The sequence below is a fragment of the Triturus cristatus genome, chromosome 6 (assembly GCF_964204655.1).
Source record: "Triturus cristatus chromosome 6, aTriCri1.1, whole genome shotgun sequence".
NCBI lineage: Eukaryota > Metazoa > Chordata > Amphibia > Caudata > Salamandridae > Triturus > Triturus cristatus.
In genome coordinates this window covers 102739146-102761540 of record NC_140589.1, presented here as the reverse complement: position 1 = coordinate 102761540, position 22395 = coordinate 102739146, and the positions used below count along the sequence as shown (strand labels likewise).

The 22395-nt window shown below is 47.7% G+C and overlaps 1 protein-coding gene across 4 annotated transcripts in view; it reads left to right on the top strand.

Moving 5' to 3' along the window:
* Window positions 1-5574: 5574 nt before the first annotated feature.
* Window positions 5575-22395, top strand: part of TMEM63B (transmembrane protein 63B) — a 417772-nt gene continuing 400951 nt past the window's right edge. For 3 of the 4 annotated variants that reach the window (XM_085610287.1, XM_085610286.1, XM_085610283.1), the window contains exon 1: window positions 5575-5986. The gene's annotated coding sequence lies outside the window, so the exon portion shown is untranslated. Of the gene's footprint in view, window positions 5987-9860; window positions 9880-22395 lie in introns of those variants that run through there. The other variant, XM_085610285.1, reaches the window with a different exon arrangement.

Here is a 22395-nt window from a genome sequence, read left to right as displayed (position 1 = left end):
ACTGACGCAGCAGCGGCCCAAGAAGAGGCCATTGTGCTCCAAGACTTCTGATCTGTTTCCCCAAGTGAGAAGACGCCAGGACCAACCGCATCTGCCCTGTACCAATACCCGGGGTACCGGTCCCCTTGCAGCAACCAAAGTTTGTTTGAGTCCAATCCAGACTTCAACGCTACAGAGGCCGAGCAGCTGACGAGGGCCGTCAGCACTGAAGAGGCCAGCACTGAGAATGGCCCAGCTGCCCTGATTTTTCCCCCTGTGCAGGCCTAAACAAGAACGCAGGCACCAGCCAACCAAAACCCTATGCACCCAAGCTCCCTGGTCCAGATCCACGACCACCGACGGTGCTCCGCTGCTCCTAGGACCCCCATGAACCGAGCCCCTCATTGGGAGCTCCAGGATTTGTGCCCAAGTCCCCCTCTGCAGCCTGTTTCTATGTGGCCCTCTGCTTTACCTACGGTGTAGCGGACAAGGCTGCCAACCCGTCACTCCAGGGTAGGTAAACACGACCTGCTGGTGGAACTTTGGACCTTTGCCCCCTAGCAACTTAAGTCCTTAAGGGGACCCCTGACAATCGTTTGCAAATATCCATATGCAGAACACGCCTTTTTCTCTATAGGGAAGCATAAACGCATAAAAACGCATTTGAGTGAACATTTTACTTACCTGAAAAATTGCTATTATGAAAAGTACTTACCTAATTACGAAGTTTTTGGTGTTAAAATAAATATAAAAATACCTATTCATTTTTTTAGTTGGTGTTGAGTTTCTCCTTTAGTGTGTGTCTCATTTATTGGCTCTGTGTGTGTTCAACAAATGCTTAACACTACCCTATGATAAGCCTAAGCTGCTCGCCCACACTACCACGAAAGACAGCATTTGGGATTAATAATTTCAGCCCTGTAAGTCAATAAGGGTCGTCTGGTCTTTACACATAGTGAACCTCGTTTTGGTGCACTATATAAAAAGCCAGCTTCCTACACTGACCCTCCCACACCCTCCACAGTGCTCTGGACATGAGTAGGACCAGCAGGAATCCGCACAGCCGACCCTGAGACCAGTTAGGTCTGAAGACCCCGTCCAGGGGACCATCCGCCGGGAAGTGTATGGCAAGAAAGTGAGGACACTTCCTGCTCCAAGCTGAGGAGAGATCTACAAAAGGAAGCCGCTGTCTCCATCGCCTTGGGGTGTAGCTCCCACTTGTCATCCTCCAGCGAGAGGTGACTGACAGTAACACGCTGAGGAAGCCCCCAAGATGGGCCGCCATGGCTTTAAGTGGGCCGGGTCCCTCCGGTTCTCAGACTGGTGGTAATTACAACAGACATTAAACAGGTCCCTGTTGGGTCCTATAGTCATGTCCTCAACTGTCATGGCAAAAACTCTGACCAATTTCTTAACAATTATGCAAAATATGTGTTAAGGTAATCCATTTCAGGAATTAAATTTCTTATTATATTTCACATGCTTTAGTTAATCTTGCATTCTCTACGAGTGTTAGCTATTTCCCAATGCTGTGTTTTGTATTTGTTTTTTGTGTAGTATATAGGTTTTGTCTAGTGTATACGTTCCACTGTGTCCCCTTTCAGGTGTTTATGAAGGGCCTCGATTGAGGGTCTGGCGTGGAGTCTGACGGCGCTGCTAGCTTCTCACTCTGGCTGTCAGGGGGTCAAGAAGGTGTTCAGAATTCATGGCCATTCAATCCTTGGCCTCTCTGATACCCAGTTCAGGTCAAGTTTGCGCTATATAAAACTCTGTAAAATAAGAGAAGATTACCTCTTCCACAGGCCTCGGTAAAGTGTCATTCACAGTCTTGCAATTTCTGAACATGATACATTTTCAAAATTGTTTACTACAAATTCATTGTTGTTACTTATTTATCTGAAACGGCTTTTAGCCATTGACAAAGCCAACAGTCCTGGCTGGTTTTAGGTGTAAGTCAGTTGTTGTGCTGTATATTTGAAGGCAACAACAGAAAGCTCCGCGAAGGACCAACATATCGGTCGGGCGGCACATTGTGGAAATCTCAGGAATGTTGTTTAAGCCACACCCATAATGACATAGGCCATACACCGCTGCACACATGTTCTTCATCCCACGTAAACCTCTGGAGGCCACTATTGGGAAGACTCCCCCATTGCTGCGCCCATGTGCATTAGTGAATTGCATCACAACTTAGGGTCCACAACCTCACACTACCCTTTTTGTTACTAAAATGGACAGTGGTGGTTGGTCTGTGATGTTGTCTAAAAGAATCTGGATGTTCTTTCCTGAGATAGAAGGTAAAAAAGCCTTCAGGCAAGACAGACAATCCCAGCCCAAGCACATTTACGTGAACTACTCCGGCATGGACCAAAGGCCTTGACCATCATGGTGCCCGGATGAGCCCCCCCAACCCAATGAGTAGCGATCTGTGACCGCTGCAGCCTGAGTCTGCACGTGGGGAGGTGAATGAGCCGCGCGTTAGAAGGTTGGCTGGGTCTATCCACCAATGCGAATGTGATGTAGCCCCCGCGCCTTGAGATCCTCACGGGTAATAAGCCACGCTTTACAAACCCCGATTGATTGATTGATTGAATGTACCACATGGAAGATCTGCAGATGAGCTGAGAGACTATCTTGGTGTTGCAGCCACCGCCTCCTTGGATACCTTTGGGGGGGCTCTCATTTCTAATCTGGCATGAGGCTCCCACAGGATGCACAGGGGTATGGGGCCTTGCAGGCACAAACCCTACAGGACTGGGATCTGAAGAGGAGGAAAGTATTCAAGGGTGTGTCGAACGACGCCCAATCAAAGTTAGGGTTTGTATGGGAATAAGGTGAGACTTTTTTTTAAATTAATTTTCTTTTCTATAAATTTTACATACAACCAAAACATCAGCAGGTACATCTCGTACATGATAGGTTCAACATCATATATAAGGTGAGACTTTTGAACTCTGATGGTAACGCCCAAGTCATGGAGAAGAGTCAGGTTTCTACTGGAGGTGTTCCTGGACCAGTGGCCATCACTAGCCAGTCATCTCTGGATGGACACAGGTAGACTTACAACCACCGCAGCGATGCTGCCCTGCCCACTAGCCCCTTCGTAAGGACGTTCAGGGCTCTTGGTAGGTTGCATGAGGGACCACACACTAAAAGCTCGGAGAGCACGCTGTGGACACAAGTACTGCTTGCGGGCAGTGAGAGTCGGCAGATGAAAGTAGGCACTATGGAGACCCCGAGACACCAACCAATGGCCTGAGGTCAAAGCCAGCAGGACCGGGCTTAATGACGACATCTTGAACTTATCTTGCTGGAAGAATATTCTCAAAGGCAGGGATCCAGAATAGGTCTCAGGCCTATATCAGTCAGTCAGTCAAAAAAACTTTATTTGGTTTATTATAACCACAATGCACGCAATAAATAGTTTATAACAATCAAAATGTAAAAGCCTGGTGTTTCCAGTTAGGGTAGGCAAGGGTGCGAGCAATAGCCCTGGGTTCTCGAAATGGTCCAAGGAGTTGCCTTTGTCTCCCAATAGCAGCTCCCCAAAGGGTACGTCCATGGGGAAACCTCGACATCTCCCAAAAATCCAGTGGAACGCACCCAAGAACGGTCAGTGTGACGTCCATACCAGTGGCTTGATCAAAGGGGCCTGCAGAGTCAAAGCCCCATTGCAGGATACCTTTTGGCCTATTTAGGTTCATCACTCACCGGTCGGAATGGGAATAAAAGAACGAATAATACTCAAAATAATATTAGATTTATGTTAGAGCGCTTTGTTAAACAGTTTGCGTTGCTTTAGCGCAAGAGCGCCCTGGGACCAAAAATAGGCGCCACAATAAAAGTGGCCCATCTTATTGAAGAATATATCTTTTAAAAAAGGGGGTAATATCTGGGAAATAAAGTGAAAATAGGCCCACCTGGCCATACACCCGGCCCAAAACTGCTATGAAAACGGCCCATTGCGCTGTCAGACCGGTGAGGGCAGCACTCCAACATGTATGTTGATAAACAGGTGCTTGATGTGTTCTGGAAAATCTTGGATTCTCACATGAAGCTGGGATGCTCACTTCTGTCGGTGACACACGGGCACAGTGGGCTATTGATGGACCGGCACCATGAGATTGAGTCAAAGGGACGGCCTGGAATCTTATTAAGTCTTTCTTAGATGATAGAGTACAAACTGTTACTCTGGGAGACTTCTCTGCCAAACCCTTCTCCCTTCCCTGCGGTGTCGCTCAGGGATCATCCACCAGTCCAACACTTTTTAATATTTATGTAAAACAACTGGCCCCTTTGGTAGATTCCTTTGGATTCTACCTCACCTCCTATGCGGACGATGCCCGGATTGTGGTCTCTCTACTCCTTGGGGAACGTCAGAGTACAGTATCCGGGTTCAAGGATTGTACGACTGCGGTTGGCAATTGGATGGCTCAGAACTGCCTCAAATTGAATTCCAACAAATTGGAGGTGGTTCTTTTTGGAAATGACTTAAATTTCTGGACCCCAGAATGGTGGCCAGACTCACTGGGACCCCTCCCAACTCCCAGTAGAAAAGTGAAAAACTTAGCAATCATTATTGATAATCAGTTGTCCTTCAAAGATCAAGTTAATGCAGTCGTCTCTGCTACTTCATATACATTGAGGTCATGTAAAAAGATCCAAAGAATAGTTGTCTCAGCCCTGGCCCTATCGAGATTAGACTACTGTAATAGCCTATACCTAAATATTCAGGAAGGGCTTTTAAAAAAACTCCAACGATTGCAAAATGCAGCTGCGAGACTGATCTCTGGGATTCCAAACTACGCTGCAATCTCGGCTGAGATCAAAAGGCTTCGCTGGCTTCCAGTGAAAAAACGAATTCTGTTTAAGGCCATGTGTGTTATGCACAGGCCCCTTCATGGAAGTGGACCCACTCATGTGACCAGGCACATACATGGTATATTCCCACAAGAATGTTGCGGTCTTCAGAGGCAAAATTAGTCTCAGTGTCCCTATGGCAAAAAAAGCTGATTGGGGTGGACGAAGCTTTTTAGTTGGAGCAGCCAAGGCATGGAATACTCTCCCACGACACCTTAGAGACCCCACTGATCACCTGAAATGTAGGAGGGCCCTGAAAACATGGTTATTCACGCTTTAAAGACCTTTACACCCACCCAGTTTGCTCCAAGGATGGACAATCCTATAATAGCGCCAGGACACCTTCGGGTAACAGTCGCGCGCTATAAATTTCAATAACATAACAAATGCTCAGTTACTTGCCCCCTTGCATTCTGGGATTTGTAGTTCTGAGAGACCTCATTTAGCCTTGAGATACATATTAAAAAGGCTTGTAAAGGGGAGACCCAGGGCTGGAGTATAATGTCCCACAGTCCTGACGCCGGCCTACATGTAGATCAATGCCCTGGGGCAGGCGCAGCCGAGCCCGGCTGGGCAGACACCGGCATCTCCAGATGTAAACACGGGGAGGGCGGGGGGAGACGGCCTCTGCTGCCTGCAGAATTCTCCCTAGCAGCAGCGTCCCACTGCTCCCTCCCTCCTTCACTCCTCCCCAGCCCTCCCCTCTCCTCCGCCTGCCCTCCCTCCCGCATCACCAGCTCCGCCCTCGGCACTTCCAGGCTGGAAGACCGGTTTGAAGGAGGGAAGCGAGGTGATCTGCCGGGCCGCCCCTAGCACACCCTGTGGGGGTCAGTATCGGTGCCGGGGCCGGTGGGCGTCTGCCGTCGCTGCAGGAGTTGAGGAGACCCCCTCGTCGGCTCTGGGGGCCGGGGGCGTCCAGCAGCACTGCACGGGCCGGGTGGCTCTCCGACGCTGCTGCCGCAGGAGCAGGGTGGGTGCCCAGCGTCACCGCAGGATTTGGGAGGGCCGCCTCATCCCCGCAGGAGCCGGGTGGATGCCCTGCAGCACCGCAGGAGCCAGGCGGGCTACCGACGCCCCGCAGGAGCCCTGCTGACAGGGCCTTGGCGCCAGGAGCCCCGCAGGCCGGCTGCGCCTTCCTCTGGAGCGGGTGAGTCCAGCTGTGTGTTGCCTGTCTTGTATGTCCCATGCCTCCCTCCCTGGGCTCAGCGGCTCCTCAAGGCATTGCCGCTGCGGAACTGATGTCCCTGGGCCCGGTGAACCATGGCCCACTTGGAGCCGCAGTCAGTGCCCAGGGCGTGTTGGCAGTCAGTGCCATTGTTATGCGTTGTTGCTTTGGACTAATACACCAGCATCGCGGCACTGAGGTACACGCGTGGCAAGGTAGGAGGCCGCAGTGTTGTCAGTCCATGTGTGTGCTGCCAGCCTGTTCCTGTCTGTAATTTCAGTCTGTGCGTGTGTTGTGTTCAGTCTGTGTTTCGCGGTCAGTCATCACCCGCGTTGTCAGTCTGTGAAGGTGCCTGTCAGCCTTTGTCCCTAATGTGTTGTCAGTCTGTGATGTTTGTCTGTTGTGTCCTTCTGCGGGCGTTGTCAGGTGCCTCTGCTGTTTTGTCAGTCTGTCTCTCTGCTGTCAGTCTGTGTGTCTCTGTTGTCACCCTTTGTATCTCGTCATAGATTGCCTCTCCTGGATCGCCAGTCTGTCTGTCTTCGTTTGTCCGTTCGTTTCTCTGCTGTGTTGTTCGCCCATGTCTCTTGTATGTTGTTCTGTCTCTGTGCAGTGTTGTTGGCCTGTCAGTTTGTGTGCACATCAGCCTCTGTCTCTCTGGCGTTGACTCTCTTGTGCCACTCTGTATCTGTCTAATGTCGTCAGTGTGTACTGCTCGTGAGCACCGTCTGTCTGTCCCTGTGTGTCGTATTGTGTATGCCTGCCTCTGGGGTCAGTTTGTGTTTTTGCTTGTCAGTCGCTCGCTGTGTGTCAGCATGTCTTTTGTGTGTCAGCGTGTCTTTCCGGTGCAGCTCCTGTGTCAGTCTGATCTCCCGTATGTCTGTCTGTCTCTAGCGTTGTCAGTTTGTGTCTCCAGTTAAAGGGCTGGTTTGGGGGCAGAGGGCTAGGGTCGCCTTCCCGGGGTCTGTGGCGGCATACATGCAACCACTCCCACTATTTAAAGCGCCGAGAGAAGGTTCAGTTTGAGGTGGCGCTATATAAAGAATTGTCACAGTGAGGGGCAGTTCCTGCTTCGCCCCCCTCCCCTCGACCCGTAGTTGGCACCCCCGTCTTCCCGACAGGTGCAGTGCCCGCTAGATCCGCCGCAGTCTGCCACTGGGCGCTCTAAAAATGCAGCTATACCATTAGCGAGCACTGTGCTGCCCTGGCACCGTGCCATGCGGTGCCAGCGCCCGCCATGCTCGGGCAGATGGTCCGCACAAAGGGGCAGTCATGGTTCCGCAGCACCGCCCTCACTGCGGGTTTTTAGGCACTAAGGGGCTGTGGCATGGTGCCAGCCAAGGAGCTGTGGCATGGTGCCAGCCAAGCCATCGAGACCAGGACATATCCTAGTATCGCTGCTGTTCACGGGAGTCGCTGTGAAGCTCAAAGCCTGACAATTGTTCGGCTTCTTGGCGCTGCCCTGCTTGTCATCAGGTAGAACACGCCCTTCCCAGGCTGGGAGTGCTGTTTCACACCCCTTCCCGCCCCTTGCTTGGGTGGCACCTGCCCGGTTTTCGACGGATAGTGCCTAGTTTGAGGCATCATATCCCCTTGTCCTTTCTGCATTGTATAATTTATAAAGCGCTGACATCCCTGGCGATGACTCGAAGCGTGGCTGTGCCCTAGAGAGTAACAGGTGAAAGGCATGTTGTCTCTGCGAGTGGAGGGGGGTTAGCTGAGGCCGCCGCCTTGGCAACTATTTATCTGGCCCTGCTTGCCCCCTCATGAGCGTGTGTATCCTCCCTCCAACAGTTCAGGCGTCTAGCGCCTAAATGGATAATGGGATTAGCACATCTCGGCCAAGGCGGTTTTAGCCGGATCTCACCCTCCTCAGAGGGTGGGGGTCACGCAGTCCTTGAACTGGGAGGCGATAGTTTTTAAGAGCGCTTGATAATGCCCCTCAGCTGCTTTCTAAATGCTCCAGAACCGCGAGACATTAGGGGGTCTGCCCAAGATCACACAGACTGTTCAGGCATGGACGCCGGGATTAAAATGTTCGATGTATTGTATTTGTTAAATGTAATGACATGGCCCTTTCATGCGTGTTGCTAGATGTGATGGTTGGTCTTGGTAGCTTTTTAGCTTCTCTGAGATTTTGCAGCTTTTTAAACGTGATATGCTGACCGTGGTTGTTTATACATGATATATTTGTGATAGTTTGAACGAACATTGTCTATGTAGCTGCGCTTCTGCACTGTGCTCTCTGCTGCGGCTGTGCGGAAGGGTAAGAACCGGGGACTCTGTATTACCCTCACATGGACCTTACAAGAATGAAACCCAGAGAGAGCCCCGCCGAAATGTTCACATATGTGTGCAGTTATTGTAGGTACACAGTCGTCAGCTGGTCCTCTGTTGAAGCAGGTACTCTCAAAGGACGGCACCAATGGAAAGTGAAACTACAGGCCAGCATGTTTACTGTTGGAAAAAAGAATCTCCGCATTATGCGTGAGGTGGCGGTGGGTAGGGGGGCGGGGGGTAGTTGGCTGCGCAGGTATAGTTTTAAACCGGAGTTTAGGCCGTTTCTAAGCACTCCCAGAGTTCGGCAGTATTTTTTTGGTTCCTTAAATTGTGTTAGCAACTATAAAAGCGCCAAGGAGACTTTCAGGTAGTGTTGGGCGCTATAAAAAGCGTCTGTTATACTATTGCTTTTGTTCTTATTAATATTTATCAGCCGTTCCAGTGTGTTCATCATCACTCGCCTGCAGCACGGGGAGGGCCTCTACGTCGGGTGATTTCTAAACAATCTCTGGTAACCCCAGGTGGCATTCTTTACCCTCCCCCTTCTCACAACTCGCGCCCCCTCCGAAGCCCCCTCTCTCCGGGCGCCCTGGCTCTTCTATTTACTTTTGCGATCCGTTTTAGGTCTGGCGTTAGCCGGGACCACATGAACCTACCAAACGTGTAAGTCATTTAAAGGGACTTGAGACCTGCTCTCTGCATCCATTGGTCTGTTTTTGTGTCATTGACATTTTTGCTCCGCCCACTCCAGCATGGGGCAATGGGTCCGCCCACTCCAGGCATTGGGTAACTTCGCTTTGAGTGACGGGGTTTCTTTTTTTCCCCTTTTGGTGCCAGGGGGCAGGGGCACTATGGCAGTGTGTGCTTTTTGAGACCCAAACTGCTTTGCGTTCAGCCAATTATTATTTAATAACCGGGAAGTGCCCCCACCGCCCCAACAGTAAAGTTTTACAAAAACAGTAATGGAACATAACAAAAAATGACAAGCACAAGGCTGGTAGCCAATGTTAGACCTACTGGCTTTGCCAATGCTTGTCTAGGTCTGGCTTGATGGTGCAGCTCACTCCAGACCTTGTGTTACCAATTATTTGGAATGAAATGGAGATGGAGTTGGCCCTGCCCAGAGGAACTCTTTTCACCATTGTCATGCGGTTTGATATATCATTCCGCCTCCTGTGCAGCGCTTGCTTTGCAATGCACGAGGGAGTATTTTGCATCCGAATATTACACTGTTTCATGGCATTAAATGACTTACCTTTTATAGCTGCACTGAATTCAGAAAGAACCATTTCTTGTTCCTTTTTTCACAGTAGCAGACTTTGAGTCGATGTCAATTCGCGAGCCAGACCTCCAGCTTTGCAAATGGCATTTCTGTTCCTCTTCAAGGGTTTGGCGCCAAAAGGCAGATTAGCACCTCCTCTCGACCTCACATGCAGCGTCAGCCGGAGAACGGATGCTCGGAGTCGAAAAAGCAAGACCAGCTGATTAATAAAACAACCTACAGTGCCTGCCGGTCAAGATCTCAGGCGCGCTCGGGTTTTCCATGACCCGGCCTGGCACAACCAGCCCAGGGTTTTGTTTCCATTCATGGACTTATGGTAAGAATAAGGTTACAAGATTGCAAAGGCCGCGAGGCCCTAACGCCCCGGCCCTTGGCTTTCCTTCTACAAATCAGTCTGGTGCATTTATACAATAGGGTCTACTGCCGTGAACCAGGACTACAGCTCCCATAATGCACCATGTTGTCAACCCACCACAAGTTGAACACAGTGTCCTGGTGACATGAAGTCAAACTTGTAGTTTTGTCTCCCCCCCTCCCCCTCCCTCTCCCTCTCCCCCTTTGTAATTGCAGTACTTTGACTCCTAGAATGCAAAGGGAAAAGCTTCGACTTTATAAGATTATGTGGCTCAGGAAACTTGAGAACTCTGAAATAACTTTGTACAGGCTACTCTGAGCCTGGGGCAGAGAGCTCTGGCGCCCCCTCCTGACTTCTAATGCACCTGAAGTGCTGGCCCTGCACAGTGGGAAGAGGGAGCTGGTAGATCCAGTCTTAGATCTCCACAGTCAGAGCCACTGAGTCTGCAGCAATGGAGGATCACAGTATAGGACACGGCTGGCTAAATTATGTGGCAAGAAAACATAAATTATGTTGCTCATTCTTTGCAGCTTCAATTTACTATTTAGTCTCGTTAGCACGTCATACCTAGTGCTTTTTAGTAACATTTGATTCACTTGTACTAGAAACATCACATTTACAAAGTATGCTACATATGGTGGATTATGTGGCAAGCGCGATCAGTCCGTAATTATCTGGAAAACGCACAGCTGCAGAATCCTGATTCCAAAGGCCTGCCCGTAGCCCTTGATCAGTCGTGCGTACCTGGGCCTTGTGGCCTCTCTTGCCTGCCATTACCACAAAGCCAAGTTGACAGTGGGTCAAGGCACCTGCTGTAGAAGTCATAGTTGTATAGTTGGGTCAAGGGGGTCCCGTCATTCCCTGCGATTGCAGCTTCACCTTTTCAATAACAGCAATAAATTGCTAAGCAAAAAAAAGCAATAATGCATCTGCACATTTTTGCTCGCAAAGCACTTTTTAGTCTCGCCTGGCGTAGACTGCGCAGTCTCGCTGGCGAGATTTAATGAGTTAGGGTAGATTTCTCTAGTGGACTTCAAGCCCCACCCCTCTTTTCCATTGGCTGGCGTCACCGTTTATGCTAAACGGTGGCCAGCCATTGGAAAAGAGTGTCTAGTGACATACACTTTTCTCTTTTAGAGCCGTCCCAGTTGGACTGGCTCGCTTGCTTTACGTTTGTAGTAAAGGCTTTTCTTATCTTTATGGGGCCATGTGTTTCAAACGTATGGCCCCATAAAGACAAGAGATCGGCTGCAGCGCTGTCGTCTTTCCTTTCGGGACCGCGTTGCTCTGCCTTGTTTATTTACCAAGCCTGTTTCTCTAAACATACTAATAGATTTACAATTGCTCGCTCTGATTTTGTGTTAAAATAGAGTCCGAGTTTAACATGTCACAACTCTGCTTGCATTATAAAAGTGAATCATTTAATTTACCTAAATGTCATTGAATATCTCAACGCATTACAAATATATGACGTGGAGAAGACTAGCAACCAAAGTAGTAAAAAAGCTTTCTGTGCGCGTCACTGCTGTCAATGAAATCAGGATGAGTCGAACGCGTTTCTCAGCTACGCATTGTTAAATGAACTATTGCCCAGGGAGCGTTTATTTGCTCGGGGGACCGGCGCGAGATCGCGTTGGCAGCGAGCTGAACTCTGGCAGGCACTTCCTGGATTGCTGCGCGTAGGGGCGAACGTTGGCTGCTGGGGCAGAGCAGGAACCGGAGCTGCTGAGACAGGAGAGGGGCGCCGAAGTAGCGGGCGGAGACACAACTCGCCCTGGGTGCGGTGTGAGCTTACCCGTCGCTGGGCGAGAGGATGATGAAGGGAAAGCACTGCTCTCGGGGAACATGGCCACTTTCCACCAGTGCCTACGAGGCGACTCCAGGTTAGATCAACAGCGCGGCTAGGTGGAGCGGGCGTCGCGTGCGTGCAGGGCAGAGCCGGGAGTGCAGCTGGAGTTTGAGACTGCACAGGTGTCTCGTGGCCTTATGCAACGCCGACTGCTCGCGCTGCTCGACATCAAGCTCAAGTTTGCATTTTATCTTTTCAAATACCAAGCGAATGTATTTTTTACAGTACTGAACTGCGTATACGGTTAATTTTTACATTCTTGTGGAGCACCGTTACAGCCTTAGATTTTTTTCTACTTTTGAGGTCGTACCTTTTGTAATGATATTGGAGGATTCCAGTAAATCGTACCAAAATACGTATTTGTGTTCTCTGTAGAAAGACCTTTAAAATGGATTGCGAGATATGTAGTTTCGTGGAGTCGGAGCTCTGCAGCTCAAGGCGTCCGTTTTATCCAGCAAATATACAATAGTTTTACTTAAATATCCCTACTGGATTACAAAGATGTAACCAGCTCAGGGCCACATTGTTTGCAGAAGAAACCGGTCAAGCAATGATGAGGATGTACTAGCCGGAGACCCTTGCTCAGATATCTCAGTGAATGTGAAGTTACTTTTCCTGGGGTGCTTCTTTGTTCTTATTTCCTCACTCAGTTTTAATGTGGTTATTTCATGTATTTTACACTCCTGGTGTGCACACTGTTTTAGCGCTGTCTTGCTTTTGTTGAATACTTTGCATGCTCGCACCTGACTGTTGAAATTGGATATTGGACGTGTGGCGGAAAGGCGCAATCAGGCCAGACTGTTTCTCCGCCTGCTCTCTCTTGCCTGGGGCAGTCCTCTTATGATGTGTGTTGGGATGGGTATGGCAAATAGCAAGTGTCTTGTTGACCGAAATATGAAATTACTTTGGTGGTGAAGAACTTCATAAATAGCTTTAGCTGGGATGAAATCAGCATACATTTCAAATATGTTATGTGGCGGATAAAACAATATGAAATACTGTACTTGGAAAGAATGCTAAAACTATCTATACGAACTAGAAGTCAGGTTTTTTTCTTATTTAACCCTGCTCAAGCCCTGACTGTTGTATTTATTCAAAGCACAAAGCCGCAAAGATGCCTATGGACTTAGGGGTGGTCATGGCAATTGCGGTTAGTTTGCCCAAGACTGGCTATGACTTTACTTACCTTTGTGGGACGGTTTAGAGCCAGGCCCAGATTTTCTACAAGGAGTGCTGCTAAAAGTAATTTCAGCACAGCACATGACGGTGGAGCTGATAGGAACAATCTTTTTTTATTGAAATAGAATAGGCACAAGTTCCTATAACCTCTATTTGATGCATATTTATTTTCATAGTTGCTTTTGTTAAAATGAAACAAAGGCTGGGTGGGCTTGTGTTTAGCTCTCCTGAACAAAGCTGAATCTTTGGCTTAGCTGTAGTTCCAGTTGCCTCTAATAGTTGGTGCACTCGGCCCACTCCAATTAGTACACATTCCACATATACATTCATGAATAAACTAACACCAGCCGTGTGTTTGCATTTTTCTGTGGGCATACTTGGCTGCAGTTTTATTACATGCACGGATCCTACGTTACATCATTGAAAATGCAATAGGTCTCGCCTTTGATTAAGTTAAAGCCATTTGCTTTGCTAATGGTATTGTATAGCAAAGCTAAATGGCTTTAACTTAATAAAAGGCGAGGCCTATTGCATTTTTAATGCTTGTTGTTAAATTGTAAAGTGAAAAGGATGAAAGTCACCCTCGTGACATGGTGTCAGTTCGAATTGTCAAAGAGAATTTGCTCACAGACTGATCTTAGTGTAAAAGGAAAATTGGCCAGCCCCTGATTCAAGGGTCCGGTCCAGCCGGCCTGGGGCTCCCAGGAAGCTGGGAAGGAGCGGGCTCCTTGTATACAGGCAAGGCAGGTTTACAGCATTTCATCAGTGGGTCCGCGAGGTGGGCACACGTCACAGGTAAACAAAGGGAGCACACACGTGCCCGAGGACTTAGATCACGTGACAGGAAGAAGAGGACTTTAAGTTTGCAAAAAGAGTGTAAACACTGTCAGAGGGCTATTTCGTCAAAGAAGAAGAATTCGCCTTCTTTTAGTGCTTTTAAAAACAATTTATTTGTGGGAAGATCTCTTCCTCCAGTTTAAAAGTAATTAATTGCCTTTAGCATTACAAGTTGTTTTTCTTGCTGGGATTTCAACTCCTGAGGTAACGTTCACAGAAGAAATCAAGACTTCGCAGTGGTTGTTTAACTCTGAGCCATTTTTAGGCCTCATCTACTAGACAACTTTCAGCTATCTGTAGACGGAACACTTGCGGACCAAACCAAAAATGTACTGTGGGTTCAGAGCCCCCACCCATTGCTTACCATTGGTTCACTTTATTGTCACTCTAATTTCCTTGCTCCTTATTCAGTGGCTTTCTTTCGTCTTATTGTGTTTGTCCCTCCCCTGGAGCATGGCTCCTTTACTCTCCTTTTGATTGACAGACTTTTATACTTCCACTGCCCACATTTTAAAGACTGCTTTTCTCATTTTCATTAACCCTGCTATGAGAATGTGTTTTCCAGCTCTCTCCAGCATCTGCTGCTTTTGCTGTTGGACAGCACCTGCTCAGTGTTGCTCTTTTTTCGCCCACCCCAATCCTTTTTTTTTTAATGTTTGTCTAATCCCACCCATATCCGCTCCTCCCACGGCCATTTCCCGTTGCATCCCCACCTGCTCCTTCGTTGCTGTACCACCTTGAGGTCTTTTAAATATTTATTTTGACATTTTTTGAAAGCCTGACGTCGCCCTTTTGGTTCTGGCCGCGCCTCTGTTTAATTTACCACTTTAAGTGACATTTTTCATCTTTGATTGGTGAATAAAAGGAACAAACTGGCGCCTGTATCATTCAGTAGACCATCGCATGTGTGGTGATGATCTATGCGTGCACATATGTGTTTGCACATGCATGTGCATACAGAATGGCGTGGCCGTGGGATCATGACACCTTCGTGCTCATGTGCGTACTGTATCAGCATATCCTTTTTTTTTTTTACGATGTAATACAGCATTGGGTAAAAAGCATTTTGCTGCAGCATCGGGGGGTGGGGGGGTGGGAGCATTTTGTTGCAGCATCCGGGGGGAAGCATTTTGCTGCAGCATTGGGGGGGGGGGAAGCATTTTGCTGCAGCATTGGGGGGGGGGGGAAGCATTTTGCTGCAGCATCCGGGGGGAAGCATTTTGCTGCAGCATTGGCAAAAAGAATTGGCAAAGCCAATAAGTCACACAGGTGAGGTACAGCGGGCAGAAAATGGATATCAATCGCTGCAAGGCCGGATCCACCTTTCATCATCTAAAAGAATAAGCTCTCATTACATTGGTTATTGGTGACATTTGTCATTACAGTGCAGGAAAGCTGCGAGGCCGTGCAGCGAGCCGTAGATGACGACGAGTATTCCGGATAGGCCTTCTGTGGGAGTTCTGCTGACCGCTATTTTAGCACTTTAGAATGTTGCTGAGTAAAGCATGCAGAATCCATGCCTTCTGATTATCCATAAACACAATGATCCCCAAATTATGTATTTTTTTGCTTACGGAGGCCGGGTGGTTCTGCTGATGAGATTAGTTTTGGTATGTATCGAAAAGTAACTGTACAGAGCGATCCTGGCTAGGACGCTACAGAACGCTGCACAATGGTTGAAGGGCTCGAGGTACGGTTCACAGTGTTTTGCAGTGAGACGGGTAATAGGTGGGCTCCTTTTGTGTGAGTGGCTGGTGTTCCTTGAGGAGGGGGTGTTCAGCTTTTTTCTGAATTGGAGCTGACCTTATGTCAGTCTGGATGTTGTTCCATTTCCTGGCAGTGTAGACATGGAAGGTCTTTCGTCTGTTTTTGGTTTCTTGTGCATTTTAACCTTCACTCTGGGGATGTGTTGGTGCTGTCTGCCGGAAGCGGTTGGTTTCCTGGCCAGTAAGTGTTTCTGATAACCATGTAGGTGACGTAGCTGTTCCTGAAGATGAAGCAGGTAAGGATCGGGAGCCAGTGTAGCTCCTTCAGTGCTGCGGTTGAACTTTTGCAAGCCTTAATAAGATGTGCTGCAGCATGAAGGATGCAGTTCATTTATGCCAATAAGGTGTGAGGAGGCCACTGAGTGGAGCCATTCCTCCATCAAGGTATGAGGAGGCCACTGTGTGGAGCCATTCCTCCATCAAGGTGTGAGGAGGCCACTGAGTGGAGCCATTCCTCCATCAAGGTGTCAGGAGGCCACTGAGTGGAGCAATTCCTCCATCAAGGTGTGAGGAGGCCACTGAGTGGAGCCATACCTCCATCAAGGTGTGAGGAGGCCACCGAGTGGAGCCATTCCTCCATCAAGGTGTCAGGAGGCCACCGAGTGGAGCCATTCCTCCATCAAGGTGTCAGGAGGCCACCGAGTGGAGCCATTCCTCCATCAAGGTGTCAGGAGGCCACTGAGTGGAGCCATTCCTCCATCAAGGTGTGAGGAGGCCACTGAGTGGAGCCATTCCTCCATCAAGGTGTCAGGAGGCCACTGAGTGGAGCCATTCCTCCATCAAGGCGTGAGGAGGCCACTGAGTGGAGCCATTCCTCCATCAATGTGTCAGGAGACCGCTGAGTGAAGCCATTCCTCAATCAAGGTGTGAGGAGGCTGCCAAGTGGAGCCATTCCTCCATCAAGGTGTGAGGAGGCCACCGAGTGGAGCCATTCCTCCATCAAGGTGTGAGGAGGCCACTGAGTGGAGCCATTCCTCCATCAAGGTGTGAGGAGGCCACTGAGTGGAGCCATTCCTCCATCAAGGTGTGAGGAGGCCACTGAGTGGAGCCATTCCTCCATCAAGGTGTGAGGAGGCCACTGAGTGGAGCCATTCCTCCATCAAGGTGTGAGGAGGCCACTGAGTGGAGCCATTCCTCCATCAAGGTGTGAGGAGGCCAAGTCTCTCACTGCTCCTGTGAAACTGGTTACCGGTAGGAATGATTTCACTTTTTTCAGGCGGGAAAGCTGTTACTAAATTGTCTGGGTTTTCTTGGTGATGTGTTTTTTAAAGGAGAGGTTTGTTTCTTGGGTGAAACGTCTTTAATAAGAAATGAACATTTCTTGTAAAAATCTTTTTTTCGTGCTCGCTTACACATTCCTGCAGCTTCATTTAGCTCTAAGTAACACATCTATAAACCAATTAATTGTTAATCATTTATCCCACCTCAGATCAGAGATTGCCACCAGATTCAAATCTTTTGCCTGCAAGTTAGACAAAGTTTGCTGCATCATTAGTTTGCTCCACTCGCCAGCATAGTGGCCAGCCTGCACAAAGCCTCTAAGCTGTTTCACTGAACTACATGAGATTCTTAGCTGACCCACTGAGGTGTCTTATTGGCCATGGAAATTGTAACCTATGAGCTATTTTGTTTGGATAAAAACATATGTTATGTAGCCACTTATTAGAAATGGTCTTTGTTGGCAGTGGCTTGCACTCTGTCCAAGTAGGGACTCTTTCTTCTAGTCAAGGTAAGGCGATTACACAGCTAAGATGACCCCTGCTCACCCGCTTGGTAGCTTGGCATGAGCAATCAGGCTTATCCCAGAAGCAATGTGTAAAGCATTTATACCTAAACACAAAGTAACTTAGTGAAAACACTACAAATGGACACCACACCGGTTTAGAAAATAACCAATCTTTATCTAAACCAAATAAGAACAAAACAACAAAAATCCAACATACACAAGTCAAGATATCCCTTTAAAAAGGTTTAAAACAGTTCAGTCCATATAAAACTATGGATGCATCACTTTTAGGAAAAAGTAACTGGGATGCGCCAAAATCGAAGACGAAAATGGGCGCGGGGAAAGTGGAAGGGCTCAAGGCACCGGAAATGCAAGCAATGTGTCGGCTGCTTACTTGGAAAGTGATGCATCGGTTCCTTACAGCTACGCAGAAGAAGTGATGCGTCGGTTTCTTATTGTGATACAAGGTGATGCGTTGGTTTTGTAGTGCGAGGTGAGTCTCCGGAGACGCGGCCTCAGTTCCTTACTGAAGCCCAATGTTGATGTAGACTTGCCACACAGGTGCGATGCGTGGAAAATCCGGACTCACTGGGGGTGATGCAGTGACGAATCAGGCGCTGCTTTGATTCTCCCAGCCGTGAGCAGGTGATAGGTCAATTCCTTCAGCCGCACAGCAGGGCTTGCATCGGAGTCAGAGCGGGGGTCTCAGACATCGGAGACACAGTACTTTGGACTCTGGCTGCTGTGGTTCTCTGAGCCACAAACAGACGCTGCGTTGATATTTTCTGCCGCACCGTGGCAATGCGTTAGTTTTTCAACTGCGCGGTAAGCTTGTGGCGGGAAAAATGGTGCTCCAGAACGATGCGTGGATTTTCCGATCTTGTTCCAGCAGACGCCACCTCCTAGGGCCCAGAACTGGAATTGACACCACTTGGCAGGTCAGAACTCCCAGCAGAGAAGTTCAGGGGCTGCAGGTGAAGTCTTTGATGGCCCTGACATTTCTTAACAGGGAGCAAGCACACACAAGCCCGTGGAGAATCTTCTCAAGCAGGATGCCAAAGCAAAAGTCCAGTCCTTAGTCTCTTCTAGACAGAAACAGCAACTGCAGGCACACCCAGCAAAGAGACACAGCAAAGGGGCAGTACTCCTCTTAAGCGCTCTCCAGCTCTTCCTCTTGGTAAAGTCTCCTCTTGATCCAGAAGTGTTCCAAAATGGTCCAACACCTATACCCCATTTACCCTTTGAAGTAGGCATACTTCAAAGCATAGACTTTGTAGTGCATAGATCCTGTCTTGGCTCCAGACACACTACAGGGGGATGGAGACAACATTGTGAGAGGCCAGACCCAGCCCACTCCTATCACCAATCCCGCACACCTCAGCTCCCTTTGTGTGACTGTCTAGAGTGAATCCACAAACAGCCCAACTGTCAATTTAAACACAGTGTGGATTCCACAAGCACGCAGAGCAGGAACATTACTACTAAGTGGCATTTTCAAGCACACAATTTAAAAAACATCTTCACAGAAAGGTAACCCAAACTCCAAATCTCTATCTCTTCCCTATTGAAAGTTACCCTTGTAAGATGGTACAAGGCAGCTTCAATGATAAGCTGTGAAAGAGATAGTCCTTGCAATAGTGAAAAACGAAATTGGAAGTATTTCACTATCAGGACATGTAAAACACACCAGCATATGTCCTACATTTCACATACACTGCATCCTACCTATGGGGCAACCTTGGGCCTACCTTAGGAGTGCCTTACAAGTAGAAAAAAAGAAGGTTTGGGCCTGGTAGCTGGGTGCACTTGGCATGTCAACTCGGCAATTAAAAACTTCACTGACACTGTAGTGGCAGGCCTGATATATGTTTACAGAGATATTCATGTGGGTTGCACAACCAGTGCTGCAGGCCCACCAGTAGCATTCGATTTACAGGCCCTCAGTGCACAGTGCACTCAGAGGCGTAGCTAGAGCTTGTGGCGCCCGGGGCTATCCCTCAGATTGCCGCCCCTGTGGGGAGGGGATGGCTGAGAAAAAGGATGGTGAGCACTTGAAAGAGTTCAGAGAGACACGTAGTATCGCTGCTAATAGTTACCTCGATCATGCAAGTTACATGCACATACATGACACGGTCCAAGGCTACACAGTTGAATACACCGGTGACTGGCAGTACAAAGGAGAAAACACAGACTGCATGATCTATCTGGGGACTCAGAAAAACAGCATGCATCAGAGAACTGCGTGAACGAATACCTGGTAATCCCCTCAGCACAATGCAAACATGCACATACATGACACTGTTCGGGGATCCATCATCTACAGCTGACATTAAATGACCAAATATCATGGTCCCCCCAATTAACTGGCTTCATTTTTGGATGTTCAAACCTTGCCTCATGCTCAACCCACCAAGACTGAATCCCTTTTATTTGCCAAGAACTGCAAGAAAAAAGCAGCGGAAATCTTGCTCAGTGATATGAACCTTGAAGGCTTCAAATCCCAAATTCTACCCATCTCCAAGCCACTTGGATTCAACCTGGAACTGCTGTTCGAGCTCTTACATTCTTGCACCAGGATGGTACCAATGCCCTGCTCCGTGGCCTCCCAGACTGCCGACTGCACCCCTTTAAGGGCAACCTACATGCAGCATAATGCCTCATCCAGGACCTGAAGAATTCTGTTCACATCACTCCCTCATCCTGATGGAACTCCATTGTCAGCCTGCACCATCTTCAAAACCATCTGCATCATTTACAAAGCTGTGGTAGCCAGCACCCTTGCATAGTTCGCCATCTCTGCTGGCGCTATGCACATACTCAGTCAGCCACCATCCAAATGGATGCAAAGGAGTATGAAAAACAAGAAAACAAGGCAACAAGCCTTCATCTATGTATCCAGGATTTTGAACATCGCCATTTCCATCAGGAATGACCCACTCATGCTCTAGTTTAGGAAATCGACTAACACAATCCTCTTTAAAGAACATTACATCACAATAGAGTAACAGTGCACTTCTGCTCTCAGAACCCCGTTACCTCTCTAATCACTTGCTGATTGTATTTTTATTTTTAGCCTTCGTAGCTCTCCACTGCCTTTTCGTTAGATTTGCACTATACAGTTACCAAACACATTTGCACAAACATACCTCTCAGGGCCAGAAGGTAATTTTATTCTAAATACTCCCAAATTCCGGATGGCCTTTCCACAGAGACAGCTAGCAGCCACTTGAGGTGACAAATTAAGGGGGTGCCAAGTTCAATGAAAAATTCTTATTGAAACAAACACAAAGAAAAATCTTTTGAGGTCACTGCTTGCAATGTTTACCTACTGTGACAATTGCTTCCAGATTGCCTGGGTCTGTCATGAGCAAAGGGAACATTTGATAGAAAATTACACTTGGCTAATGACAGAACCTAAAATATTTTTCATTAGCAGCCTACAACCTCAATTCACAAAGTTAACTCCAACTAGGGATGAGTGGAATTGGCACAATTTGATTCTGTGGAATTCTGCGGGATTACATAAAAATTCTGTGAGATTCCATGAAATTTCACAACGGGGCAGAGTGGACATTTGGTGCTATTTTTTAGTGCAAAATGCACCCTTGCATCCAAAAATGGATGCATTATGAGGCAACAAAATAGCGCGGCCAAACACCACTCGCCGCCCATACATACTCTGCAGTGATTACTGCAGAGTATGTAACGGCATACTAAACTTTAGAAACCACTGCATATCACTTTGCAGTGCATACCCCTTGCTGCCCTTACATAATCTACAGTAATTACTGCAGAGTATTTAAGGGCGCTGTGGGGTATGCTCTGCAGTGGTTTCTAAACATTGCCTCAAGAGGGAGCAGTCCCTCTAAATTATTTTTTTTTCAAAACACTGCAGATTAAACTTTCATCTGTAGTGATTTTTAAACTTAGATGGACTGCTCCCTCTTTAGAAATTACTGCAGATTAATTCTGCCGGTGGAGCGATGCAATTTATAAGTAATTCCACGTTACAAGACTAACTCGAAATTACCAAATTCCTCCAATTCCGCTCGCGGAATTAATAATTCTGCCCAGGCCTAATTTCAACATGCTGGCTGCATTTCCACAGTGCGTAATTGTACATGGTGTAGAATTAAGATTTGGGAAATGGGAGCCCCGCAAACATGTAACATGATTCACCGTAGGATACCTGGAAACGTTTGCCGGGCACAACTTTCAAGTCATAACACTGAGAATGTTTCTGAATTCCCAAAAGTGGTAAATCTGCCCTTGTTTGAGGTACTACTGCAGGTGAAGATCTAACTTTTTTTGCTGTGATTGGGCCAATTTTTTGGCCTTTTGTGCGGCCTGCAATGTAGGGAAGTGCAACTGGGATCCGAAAACCATGATGATAATATACTGTAGTATGAACAGACCTGTTTCCTTCTCCTAGCACATATTATGAGCCTGGTTGTTTTCTAAATCCATTTAGCAAATTGAATTGCCATCAGGTGTGTTAGGTTTCTTTGGGTAATGTCTCTGAGTGATGCAGCCACAGAGGCCTTTATTTTCACAATTAACACCACTGACTTAGAATATTTTCACAATCCCCAGGAGGCATGCCTTTTATTAAAGGCTCATTCCAGAGATTGAATCTTTTGTCAAAATGTAATTGCAGAAAACATGGCCCAATTCTGATTGTCATGTAAATCCTGATTCGAGCTTAAATGGAGGTTTCCACCTAAATTGAGAACCCAAGCTTGGCAGTAATTACCACATAATCAATTGTGTTCCTGGGCTTTTTGCAACAAGAAATCCCCAAAAATAAAGGAAAATAGGAAAAAAAAGAAAAATATTCAGTAAATATGTGTACTAACACCAATGCTATATGTTGTCACTCTGACTGTCAAACCTCAAGATAGGTAGGTAAAAGCGCACCTGGTAAATATTGCACACTGTGGTAGTGAAATGTACCACATTTGGTATTACCACCAAAAGTACAGGCACAACAAATCGAGGACCTATACTTTCTTCTGTTGTTTAATGACGCTGTGCATAGAAAATGTACTCAAAAAGTACCCTTGGAGAGAGAATTTAGTCGCGCTTTTTTTGGCTTAGCTGGGTTAGGTACATTAACTTGC